A 10,818-nucleotide genomic window follows, 5' to 3' on the forward strand; every position below is an offset into this window, starting at 1 on the left:
TATATTTTTTTCAATTTACAGGTATGCATGGCACATCATGAGCGACCGTTTCACCACATTAGTAGCAAGTTATTAGTAACGTAGATCAACTAAAGACAATCAGTTGGGTTTTATTTAATTCAGTTTGTAACGACATTTTTGGGTAGTTGGTTTAAGTTATCTAATTGTGGCAATGTTGGTTTAATTATAAAGGTTGGATTATTGATAGATAACATAGCCTTACATTTGGGTTGTAGCCTAAATGTGGCGGTAATACCCTTAATTCATTATTTTATGCTTCCGCTATAAGTCTTAAACAGGTATGGAAATTGGGGGTGTTACAATTTTGGCTAACGGGATATTTATTTTAATATTTTATTTACTTGGGCCGGGCCGCGAGTTTTAATTTAGTACTCCCTCCGTCCCAGATTAGTTGTTACACTTTCCTTTTTCGTCCGTCCCAGATTAGTTGTCACACTTCTAAATTAGGAATGACCCCACAATTATTATATTGTCTCTCTCTTCCCACTATATTCTTTTTTTTCCCCACACCCTCTCTCATTCAATTAAAAAAAATACCCCACTAACTCCTATCACATCTACTTTTTCAATAAAATAACAATTGATAACCAAACAACCACTTATCACCTAAAACTTTGTGCAAAGATAAGTCGGAGGGAGTATTTCGTAATTAATTATCCGGAATAATTATTGGTTTGAGTCGGAGCCACTAAATGAAATTAAAATAAAAATAATTATTTTAATTATTTTCGTAGGTCGCATTATTTTAATTAAATTTAATTTTAATTAGAATAAAGTCTAAGGATTAATAATTTGGAAATTGATTAATCTTTTAGAACGCGTTTATGTGAACGTGAATTTTAATTAATTCACGTAAATACTTGCATATTTATATGGGCCATTCGTTTTAGCATACGAATGGATGAATGCATAGAATATATATTTTATGTAATGCAGGTACTCCAACTGACTAGTATGGCCATTTAGGATAGTTAAATACGGTCTGCGTACCGTTCTATCTTTGAATGTAAAGTTTTAAATATGGTCTGCGTACCATGGAAATTTTGATATAATTTATTATTTTCAAGTATTTCTAAGTTTAGAACTTTAAGTTAGCAATTGAACGAAGATTCAAGACGATGCCAAGCTAACAAGGAGGTGATGAAGATTGGATGCTTCAAGACAAGATTTTTTGGGCCATACTAGATCACCATTTATTTATGCACTTCAGCATATATATGTAGACACCTACTTTTGTCCCCATTCCCGAAAGGGAAGGTTCGATGATGAAAACATAAATCTCCACTTGACAACGCATCTCCTATAAAATAACGAATCTCAATCACCCTTCTCATTTCACCCGAAACCTGCTATTTATAGAAACCTGCTATTTATGGAAACCTGCTAAAAATAGTAACTGCCGTAAAGGGTAGCTTCTAAAAGTGGCAAGTCATAAAAGATAGAAACCTGTCAGAATTAGGTGTTGCACTCCAACATAAATCCAAAATGAGATAGAAAACTGCGAGAATCCTATTCCTAATATGATTCGGATATAAGAGTTACGTATTAATTAAAATCCTAACGAGCCTAGAGTTCGTAACGGGCCCAGACGCATTCCGTCATGAAATTGATACGCACTAAATGACTCGATTAAGTCTCAAACATTATAGATTTTAGGAATCCGAATCTGACTAAGAAAACAACCCATACCCTATTTTCAACGCCTGGCTCTAGGCGCCGAAATCTTCGGCGCCCAAGCCTGGGCGCTGGAATTACCTGGGTACGTGTTTTTTCCTAATTCTTTGTGGATTAGAGCTCTGCAATTCTATCTTTCCACGAACTCTTTTCTATAAATATAGCCCAAGTTCGACGTGAAATAACACACAATTCATATTCTGAGTATTGACTCCAACCCCTAGCCTAAGCCTCACGCTGCGAAATTGTTCACGCGTTCTGTCGCAATCGATCCATAAATCGAACAGAACGTATCCAGTCCCATAACTTGAGATTCGTTAAATAAAAAGGAGAAATAGCAAAGTTAGAGTGGTTAGTTTTCTGAGAACCGTGACGCACCTCTCAAGGGTGCGTCGTAATGTGTCCCTTTTCTATGATTTAATTGCTTTCCTCGCCCGTTTTATGAACTGTTAAACTAACTAAATCTGATTGTTCTATCACGCTTAATAAATATAATATTTTTGGGAAATTGGATTATCATGCTAGGTCCCTTAATGCAATCTAAATCAGATAATCGCGATCGATCTAGTATTATATGTTGCATATTGCTAAAATCAACTCAGATTAGTTTAATAGTTAACGCATGTCCCTTCAATTATTCATGCTGAGCTAGTAAGGATATCTTGCCTCTAGAGTTATCGACGAGCGAGTACTCCTCTCGGTAGTTACAGTCTCCCGAACCCTCAATCTCTACCTTGCGGGTGTATGTTGAGAGATCCCCACACCAGGGATCACAAGGGAACCTACGGCCGTCGTGGTCAAACATAATTGCACTCCCTTTATGTCATGATAACCGGGTTTAGTCAGTTTTTCTCATTGTTGTTAAAAACTGAATGGCGACTCCTATATTACTAGTCAATTGGGTGTAAACTCACAGGAAATCCAATTACACTTGATTGAATAAAAAGAATCGTCACACCCACGAGGGACGAGGTCACGCATTAGCCTCGTGCTTTTTCGACCCCCTCACAGTGGCGACTCCACTGGGGAAAGTGAAGGAAATACTCGTGCTTGTAGGTAATCAAAATAGCCGAAGGGTGAAACGATCCTACCCCGCGTTTATTTCCCCATCAAGTTGGGACGACCTGAAAATCAGCATATTAATGTGAACGGGCAGAACCGCATAATGAATCTTGGCTCCCTCAGGGAGTTTGGACTAAGGATACCCATCGCCAATCGGGGGTGCATATGCTTCGAATGTTGTCCACTCGGCATTTTCGCTAGTAGTACACCCGTCCCAAATCCAATCGCTCGCCCACTAGGTCCCTCTCGGCTGCATGCCCCCTTGGCTTGCACTTGCGGGTTGGCCTCTTGGGCGAAATTCGTCTGTTGAAGACACTACCTCGACCGGGGCATGTGTTGGATCTACGATAGAAGCGGTACCAAACCAGGCGCAAATAACTACCCATAGAAGCCTATCATAAACTACATGACATGTTATTATCGCCTCATGATGAATGTTAGTTATGTGTAGCAAAATATGTGATTGTGTGTGACAAACTATCCTAGAAAACCAACGACCTTAAAAATTGCCCAAACATTCATAGACTAATTTTCCAAAGAGTTATACCGAAATACGTGTTCCGCAAACCCGAATGATCGCCACAAAATAAGCGACGCTCGGGATGGCCTGTAACGAATCCCACAAACGCTGCACAACGCGTAAAGCACGTTATTAGGCAAGCACGCAAATCGAAGTCGCATAAACAAAAGTAGACGCAAACAGAAAACGAGAATCAGCCAGGGACGCATTTTCAACGCCCCTGGCTGGGCGCCAGAATTTCTCACGCCCGACGCTGGGCGCTGAAGTTGCTGCTTGGCCTTCTGGTCAGGCGCAGCAGCCTCGGTGCCCGCGCAAAAGATAAAAACACGTAGCACCAAAAAACGTTCGTAAAAAAAAGAATTGCTACGAAGGCGTAAGAAAAAGCACTCGATTCTAGAGGCGACTAAAAAAAACAAATAATAAATAACTCTTTGTGTCGTTGATAGGCCTCCTACGACGAAAATGTTCGGCACCTAAACCGAACACGCTAATAACTATGAATGTCACACGGGTAAGTGTTTCGAAAATTCAAAGAATGACCAAAAAAAAAAACCAAAAAGTGTACCAATAAAAGGAAGAACAAAAAACCAATAGAGAGAGTCGAAGTCTAGACTAAGTAATGCTTAAAACTTTGGGAACCTAAACTTTAGCTTATCTTATGCCTAGGACTGGTCCTGCCACTTGGTGCCGATAAGGGAATCAACGGTTAGTGCGTCTCGAAGATACATCGCCAACGTCAGGTTTAGTGACTCCAAGCTCCGTCCGTCATCCCTCATTTCAAGGATCTCCGCTTCCCCAACCTCGATTCGCACCTTCAAACATGTCCATCGAAGATTTGCGAGACCACATGGTCCAAATGACCCAACTTATGGGCCAATTGAAAATGGAAAATGAAGCTTTAGCGGCTGCACAAGCCAAAAATGGTCCTACAGCAAACCATGGGGAGAAACTACTTCTCCCTCGATCCTGAACCTTTTCCTGGCAAACTACCAGAAAAGTTCAGTTCATCTGACTTACCAAAGTTCAAGGCCACGGACAATCCCCTTGACCATCTATTGAGCTTTGTGAATGCCATGAACTTGAAAGGCGTGGACAAGTCCATGTATTTACCTGCCTTTCCTTTGTCCTTGGAACCTGTGCCGCTCAAATGGTACTATCACCGGGACCCTAAGCTCTTCCCCACTTGGGAAGACTTTGTCAATGTCTTCATCAAGCAATACTCGTCGAACATGGATTTCCAAGTCACCATGCACGAGCTGGAAGTTCTCTTCCAAAAGAAAAATGAGGGTTTCACAACCTACTTTGCTAGATGGAGGGACCAGGCGGCCCAGCTAATCAATAGGCCTCCTGAAACAGAATTGGTCCAAAAATTCATTGACAACCTAGACCCGGCTTACGGACAACACCTTAGGTACCTGGGACTCGACACTTTCAAAAGAGTTTATGATGTGGGAATAAAGATTGAGGACGACCTCTCCAAAACCATACAAAGCAAACCCACATATAAAAACAACACCTATAATCGGGGTAATACATCCCAAGCCCAAGATGTCTATGCTGTAGAAGAGACTCCCGCCCGAAGAAGCCTTGGAAGATGGGTCCGAGACCGAAAGTTTGCCCCACTCGGGTCGACTTTGGTACAAGCCTTTGAAAGATTAACCAATCAAGGAAAGTTGAGACCTATAGGCCCCACTCATGTGAAGAAAATAATGCCCTTGGTCCAAGTATGCATTCTATGTTAAGTCTAATAAATGCGGTTCAGTATTAATTAACAAGTTAATAATTCAGTGAGATCAAGTGAGCTGAATGCCTAGCTAGAGGCCGCTTCAGTTCAAGTGGAATTAATGATATTAATCCACAGCTTACTCTTGACTGAACCCGTAGGGTCACACAAATAGTACGTAAACGGATCAAGTATTTAATGGCATTAAATACTCCATCTATGGATATTCGGAATCGACGGATCTTGGTTTCAGTGGGAGCTGAGATCGTCACAGGCAAGAAATGAATACTCCGGAAACGATGATATTGCCGGAAACGGAAATATGGATCGTATCGGAAATATAAATATTATCCGAGTCGTAGATGTTGCCGGAAACGGAAACATGGTACGTATCGGGAAATATTATCGGAAATGGAAATATTGCCGGAATCGGAAATATTGCCGGAAACGGAAATATTGTCAGAATCGGAAATATTATCGGAATCGGAAAATAATTCCGGAAACGGAAATATTAAATATTTGTTCGAAACGGAAATTAATTCCGGAATCGAAAATATTAAATATTGTTCGTATCGGAAATATATTCCGGAATCGGGAATTTAATCGGAAGCGTATCGTACGAATAAGCATCGGACGAGGCCTGCCGGACGAGGGCCCAGCACGAAGCCAGGCCATCGCCCAGCAAACCAAGCGCGCCACACGAACAGCCAAGGCCACGCCAGGCCCAGCGCAAGGCCAGGCCCAGCAGGCCGTGGCAGCGCGCACAGCGCGCGCAGCTGCGAGAAGTGGGCTGCGAGCATTGCTGCAGCTCGCGTGGGCTTGTAGCTCGCGTGGGCCGTGCGGCCGTGTGGGCTGTGCGCGGGCATGGCCTGCACGCTTGCGGGTCATGCTCGCGTAAGTGTTTGTGTTCGCATACGAAACCTAAAACGTGCAAAATTCGGTTAATGATTAAATTCCTAATTCTATTTGATAAATTAATTAAATAAGAGTTTTATTATAATTCTAATTTAATTAATTCGTATCCTAATAGGATTCCAATTCTCTTTCCATACCCCTATAAATATGTGGCCTGGGTTCACAATTTATAACGAGTTATTCAAGTATTCAAAGTGAGTTTTTGAGAGAAAAATTCAGTCACACATCTTGCTCAAAAGTGCCGAAAATTTATAGTACCTTAGGGGCGATTCTAGTTGGTCAATCTTAAGGCGGATCCGGACGTGCTGTGGACTATCTACGAAGGGACGACACTTGGAGTCCTAAAGACTTGTTCTTGTTCGGTTCGGGCGCAGCTAGGGAAGGCACGCAACAAAGAGTATGCATCTAAATTATGCTATATGATTATGTGTAAATAATATGTATTCCTGGCTTAATGGTTGTTTCCGCATGATTTATGAATTGTCATATGTATCATAACCTAACAGTGGTATCAGAGCCTCTTATTATTTTCATAATCTAAATTGCATGAACATGGTTAAATATTACAAATTTCCAAGAATTAAAAGGGGTGATTAATTTTCGTAATTGTTAATTAAATGCAAATTGCGTTTATTTAATTATACGTACGCAGTTTTTCGGCAGTTTCTTCGTTACTCATCCAAATCGAGTGATTTTTGTGTCAATTTCTGCCGAACCCAGAATTCTCAAATTCGAAGCCTAACTATGACTTTTCGAAGGTTTTAGTTTTTCGAATACAAAATTTCGTAAATTTAAGATGTTAAATTAAATATTTGCGATTCTTGTTGATAAATCTTGAATTTTTGATTGACCTACTGTATATGTTTAACAAGTTTGAATGCCTAGCCTTGTTAATTATGCAATCTAATTTGTAATTATGATTAATTAGTTGAAAATTAGAATAATTTAGAATTAATTTGATTTTCATAATTAATTATAATTTAATTAGAAACCTATGATTAAAAACCACCATAAAAATTGTGAATTTATGATAAATTTTAAATTTTTATGACCTAGGCTTGAATCCATGATAATCGGAAATCAACTGAATAATAAATTTTCGATTTTTCGCCCTAAAATTATGAAATTGATATTAATTTATTAATTTGTCATTAATTTTAAATATAAATTTTAAATTTTTATGCGATTCGTTCATATAACTTGCACGCACAAAGCAATGGACGCTTCGTGTTACCCTTAAGGGGTGTTGTATAGTGCGGGCATGCGACGACGAGCAAGGGAGCTCGTCGCCCGTGCGGCACGAATGCAATGAGCAAGGGCATGGTGCACGAGCACAAGGTAGCAGCCCTGCCTTGTGTTGTGGGCCACGAGATATGGACGAATGGGCATGGGCGAAGGCAAGGCACGACAGTCGCGTGTGGGCAGCAAGCGAGCTGCGCCACAACGCGCACTGCCTCGCGCAAGCGCGCGCAGCCTCGCGCGCAGCGAGCGCAAGCTCGCGTGCCACGAGCGCTGCGCCCAGCGTCGATCGCGCGCAGCGAGCAATTGCTCGCGCACAGCGAGCGATGGCTCGCGTGCATCGAGCGCTGGAGCGCGCGCAGCAAGCGCTGGCGAGCGCGCACAGCGAGCGATGGCTCGCGTGCATCGAGCGCTGGCGCGCGCGCAGCGAGCACCACTTGTGCGATGGCTTGCGATGGGAAGATGCAGCAGCTATGCGACGAGCGCATGGGCTGCGCGCACATGGCCAGCGATGGCTGTGTGCGTGTGGCCCATGGGCGTGCGATGCGTAGGGTGTTTGCGTTGCGATTAGATCGTTTTGAATGTTTAATTTGAAATTTTCAGTTTACGTAATTTTAATTAATTTTAAAATTAATAATTTAAATTATTTTCTTGGATTTTAATTTTGAATATTGTAATTATAATAAATTTTATTTATTCTAATTATTTTACTAAAATTAAAATCATGAATTAATTTAAATACGACTGAAATCAAATTAAAATTTTTGGATTCAATTATAAATTTATATGGGCTTTAAATTTTAATTAAATTTGTATGTTTCCGGTTAGACTTGAAATACATTTTTATGTTTAAAATTAGTAAAGCATATGAATTTATTGGTTTAAGTGGGAGCGCTTTTTAGTCATAAACTCTTGATTAGGTCTACGAATCCTTAAGGTTAAAACAACTTGATTAGAATTAATAAGGACTGAATAATTGGTAGATTATTGGTGCCCTTGATTAATTGCTGCAAATGTTTACGTGATGCATAATGTGTTTTACTAACCAGCTATGTGGGCCATTCATGATAATGAATGGGTGAATGGTATATATTGTATATGTACTGTTTTGCAGGTTATGAAGTGACTAGTATGGCCCAAATAGGATAGAAAATATGGTCTGCGTACCATTAATTTGAATGTAATTGGTCTAAAGTACCAAAGTTGTTTTTCAATTCAAATATGGTCTGCGTACCATCAAATAGTTGTAATTAGTTTTAATTATAGCTTATCCTATTTGAAGAAAATGGTGCCTCCCACGGAGATTTTCAGACGGACTTTGAAGTCAAAGCTTCAAGATGAAGTCGGGCCATACTAGATCACATTTAACTTATGCATGCTTTAAGTTATTTATTGCTTTAAATATGTCTTAATTATGCATAAGATTGTGGCTTGATTATGTTGCATGATTAAGGATTTTAGTTCACTTAAAATCTAACCAACATAGTAAGAGCCTTAAGTTCCAAACTTAAAAATTGAGTTAAAAGGTGCCATGCCAAAATATACACTTGCTTGGATATCCTTTACATCAATCTAGTAATAGTTTTCGCTCAGCGAGGTGTTACTTATTGGTCCTAAAGGGGCAAGGTACACAAATAATTGTGAGTACATGTTAGTTTTGGTGAAACTCAACGATATAAGTAAGGAGTCCTTTTATGTCATGGCAAAATCGATAGGTTTACCTAATAAGTTCTTAGACGTACCTATCAACCAAGAATAGTTTCTAGACTATTAGCAAAAGGCTTTTGCTTACCTAAGATGTTTTAGGATTAAGTCGACAAACTGTGCTTAATTCTTCAATGATTTTAGGATCTTGGAATCATTTTATTCACACCTGCCGGAACAATAAATTCGAATAAAATGCTAATAACTTGTTGAAATTGCATGATTGCTTTAATTTTCAAGTTATTACTCATGATAAATGTTTAGACTTTGCATGCTTCAATGAATGTTTTAATTATTGTTTATAATTAAATATCTTGCACTGCAATAAATCCTTTTAGAAAGGTAACAGTAAATTTCCTCGATTGGTAGTGAATCCAAGAACGATTCACGGAAATGAGAGAAAGTGAGCAATTTAAAATGTACGTTTCTTATAGCGACTTTTATGGTTGTTTTCGAACATCAAAGTCGAATGGTAAACCAATTGGTGCTTGTGAATTCAAAATACACTGTAGTTTTGAGATCATAAAGCATTGAGTTTAATACGCTCAGCTTTACCAATGGTTAACAACCTAATGTCTTTGTCCATTTAATTCTCGAATGAGTCTAGTCCCTAGACATTCGAATAGATCGATGCTTAGAGAACTTTAGAAGCTTCTGGTAAGATCATCTAGTTGAAACTTAATATTCAACATAAATGGTAAGAACCTTGTTGGGGTGACATTGGAAATGTCTAACAAAGTATAAAAGTCAACACTAAAGAATTCAATTCTTAAGACTATAAGAAAGGGTACAAGAAATAGGAAAACGAGGAACAAATGAAAGGAATTTACGATTCCGTTTCTACCTATAAGTTTATGTTTAAAGAGAAGTAACCTAGCAATCAAACTTCCTTGGTATCATATACCGCTTGAGGTTCTTACTTCGGTAATAACTCAAACAATGGAAGCTAGGATACACTAATGACCTACAAGTGGGAAATGAAGCATGGAAATGCTACATTAGTTGTAGGGTCATCTAGTTTATTTTAAGTCCTTTCAAAGGCTGGAACTAAATGGCTATTTTGTTCCATAATCAGCATACCTAAATTTCTGCTTCAAACACAGAAAGACTCGCATTCAGAAGAACAAAAACAATGTTTGTTTGTTTATTCGAATGAAATGGTCAATTACATGTTGAGTCAATATGCTTGATTAAAACAAAAAACTCTTTAAAGAATTTTACTAGGTTCAAATCAACCCCTTGATTTGAGTTCCACTAATCTTTGGCATTGTTGCTTAGACCATATCAACAAGTTAACATTCAAAAACTCTATTTTGATGGACTTTTGAAAGTACATTGATTTCTAGATCAATTTAAGACAAGCTAGTCTTACTTGTTGAAAGTAACAAAAGATATGAACTATTGTTAGAACGCCTAGACAATAGAGTTCAAAGCTAAAGAAAGATTTTATGACTTTATTATTTCACATGGATTTGAGTGAATATAGGTTTATTTACTCAAATGTGATATAAGTTGAATCTGTTTGGCTAGTTCAAAGATTCAGAAGTATAAAATCCACTTGGTAAGAAATCATAAAGATCTAGGTTAGATCATGTTGATGATTACTTAAATCAAGAATGATCATCAATGATTGTGTAGTAAAATTCACAATCTAGCTCCATAAGATATGGCATATCTAAGTTGGAATGATCGAAGTCGATTAGTACTTGATTCGATCAATGATGGATCATAAAGACTTTTCCTTTAATTTCTAAAACAAAATGCTCAACTACCACCAAACTAAACTAAATTCGTCAAAGCTATAGAAAAGAAATTTCAGAATATCTTTTCGATAATATATATATCTAGAGAGTTGCTAAACTCAGTGGGAGCTTAGTGTTTGTTATTCAACAAACTAAGGCCCAAGTATAGATATATGTTTCATTTTGATTTATTCAAATGAGACACAAGGGTATTGTTT

This window comes from Spinacia oleracea, chromosome 2 (genome assembly GCF_020520425.1).
Source record: "Spinacia oleracea cultivar Varoflay chromosome 2, BTI_SOV_V1, whole genome shotgun sequence".
In the NCBI taxonomy this organism is placed as follows: Eukaryota; Viridiplantae; Streptophyta; class Magnoliopsida; order Caryophyllales; family Amaranthaceae; genus Spinacia; species Spinacia oleracea.